The following is a 2,964-nucleotide window of genomic DNA, read 5'->3' on the forward strand; positions in this document are numbered from 1 at the left end:
GACAAAAGTAACAATCAATGTTTTCTTCTGTTTCTCATAACTTAACTTGTGTCCTATGAGTCACTGCCATTCCAGTGGAGCTCTGGTCATTGATTAGGGATTCACCAGCTTAAATTGATAAATGATTTGCTCAAGTCTCCTGTATAAAAGGCCTATTCAGACTACTCAGACCTTGTAGATATTTAGCCACTAATGCCAAGATTATTGATGATAATCTTTGTCTTGTGGGTTAGCATGTGTCATAATAACAGTATTTTGAAGCCTATTGTCAAATCAATTTATCTTACTTGTGGAATCATGTAAAGAAAATACCACTTTGTATTTAATATGATCCCATGATTAGTTTGTTGTAAGTAAATTTTGAATGGTTTACAAATGAATTATCTTGATCTGGGAATGATGGATTTATTATAGTTTAATATACTGGTGAAAACATGTTAATACATTCTGTCATTTTGACAGTCTTTACTGTAAAACCTGGAACATTGAATAGACTGTTTTTCAGGAGACCCCAGACCTTATTGCCAAAGCCACAGTTTACTATGAACTTGCTCTGATGATAAGTTATGTAGTAATGGCAAGTGATTAGGAATTTGTTATTTTCCATTTGAGAAATATAATGTATAAATGAATTTTTAAATAATTTTTCATTATATTGACTTTTTTATTGGGAGTAGTGTTTATATAAAATATGCCACATTCATTTACAGACTACAGACACACATCACAGATGTATATGTGCCAAAGTATAATAACTATGAGCTTGGGTAGCCCTTAATATTTTTTCAAATTTGAAACATTGTATCAATTATGGAACTGTAACTAATTAATAATTGAAGTTTACTGTTTAAAATGTATCACAAGAAATCTGAATATTTTATAGAGCCATTTCTTATTTTTGTAGCAGTGATTTTCAACTTTCTGCACACATTAAAGTCTTCTCTCTGAAGAAAAAGTTTTCTGGGACTCACCCTTAGAGATTCTGATGCAGTATACCTAGATTAGGACTTAATTACTTAGATTTCTAAATTTTCATGTGCTGTTGATCTGAAGTCCACATTTGAGAATCCATGTTTTAGATAGACTTTTAAAGGCTACCAGAGAAAAACAACAGGTAACATTTAGAGGGAAACCAATTTGGATCTCAGCTGATCTTTCAATCCAGGCCCTCAAAGCTTAGAGGTCCTAGAATAATATATGCCAAGCTGTGAAAGAAAATGGATGCCAGCCAAGAATACTATACCCAGCAAAATTAAGCTTCAGAATTGATGACGAAATAAAACCTTCCATGATAAAGAAAAGTTAAAAGAATTCACTAGAAAGTCTGTACTATAAACCATACCAATAAGATATTTCATGAAGAAGAAATGAAAAATAAAAGTGAAAACCAGCAAAGGAGAAACTATAATAAAAGAAAAGTGAATCAATTGACAATCTAATTCAAATTAAAAACAAGAAATAAATCAAAATGATATGGAATAAAAATCATATCTCAATAATAACACTGAATGTAAATGCCCTAAATTAATCAAACTAAAGACATACACTCACATTTTGGACTACAAAACAAGACCCAGGTGCCAGCCTGCCCTATTGCCAGCACATTGCAGGTTCCTGAGCTGCCTGTTCCACTTTGCTTCTCCTCTCCTGGCAAGGCCCTGGGGACAAGAGCAAGAAGTGGGGACCATGTTCTGATGCAAACTGATGGCTCTCAACTACTACAATCCTTCTAGCTTCAACTGTAAAGATAAAACAGAATTTAGAAACTTTATTGTTTGGCTTGAATATCAGATGATTACTACACTACAAGATTAAAGACAGGTAATATAAGAAACATCCACAGCAGTGACTATCCTGAGTACTTTGAAAAGTATCTCAGAGATGTTAACTGTTCCTTCAAGATTCAGGATTGACAAGAAGCAATTGGTTGGCTTATTGGCTTTGCTATTCGACTTGAGTATGGAGATGATGCTAAAAAATACAAGGACTTGGTACCTGATAATGCAAAAAATATTGACAATGCAACTAAAAATGCAGAGGCATTGGTCAATTTGGACGTAAATAATCCTGACTTCAAGCTGGTGTGATGGCTTCAGTATGGTAATAATTGCCTGGTAATGCTTGAGGCAATTAGCATTTGGGTTCAAGGACGCCTAACACATGATGCATTCGCTAAAGCAAATCAAACGAAAGAGGGCTTGCCTATTGCTTTAGACAAATATATTCTTGGCTTTGACACAGAAGATGAAGTTCTTAATGAAGCTGCCAAGATTCTGTGATTGCTGCGTATAGAAGAACTCAAAGAGCTACAGAAAAAAAATTGATGAAGCCATAGTAGCTTTTCAGGCAATTTTTGTTGATCCAAAGACAGAGCATAGATTAGGGAAAGTTGGAAGATGAAGGATTTTAGCTTCTTACTTACTTAGTATAATTGGGAACCATGTACACTTCCAGCATGTGTTTGGAAATCAAATATCACATTTTCAAGGGAAATTGACTATGTTCTAGAGATTTACCACCATTATTTTTTTTCCCTCTAAATTAAGCTTGAGAAAGTGGGGGAAAGAAAAAGACAGGACCCAACAGTATGGTTTCTCCAAGAGACTCACCTCATAGGCAAAGCCATCCACAGACTGAAGGTAAAAGGATGGGAAAAACAAAACATATCATATCTTATGAACAAGCTGGGGTTTCCATCCCATCCAAATAAGTAGACATTAAGCCAAAGTTAATCAGAAGGGACAAAGAAAGACATTTTGTACTGCTTAAGGAAATTATACATCAACAAGACATAACAATCATAAATATTTATGTCCCAAACAATGGACCATCTGCATATATCAAATAAGCCCTTCTCAATTTCAAGAAGCAAATAGACCACAACACAATAATATTGAGTGACTTTAAAACACCTCTTTTACCACTAGATAGATCCTTCAAACAAAAATTAAATAAAGAAGCTAT

The 2,964-nt window shown here is 34.0% G+C and overlaps 1 pseudogene; it reads left to right on the top strand.

Moving 5' to 3' along the window:
* The first annotated feature begins 1,686 nt into the window (after positions 1 to 1,686).
* LOC143641234 (RNA transcription, translation and transport factor protein pseudogene) lies at positions 1,687 to 2,400 on the top strand (annotated as a pseudogene).
* Positions 2,401 to 2,964: the final 564 nt, after the last annotated feature.

Source organism: Callospermophilus lateralis, unplaced genomic scaffold (genome assembly GCF_048772815.1).
Source record: "Callospermophilus lateralis isolate mCalLat2 unplaced genomic scaffold, mCalLat2.hap1 Scaffold_91, whole genome shotgun sequence".
NCBI lineage: Eukaryota > Metazoa > Chordata > Mammalia > Rodentia > Sciuridae > Callospermophilus > Callospermophilus lateralis.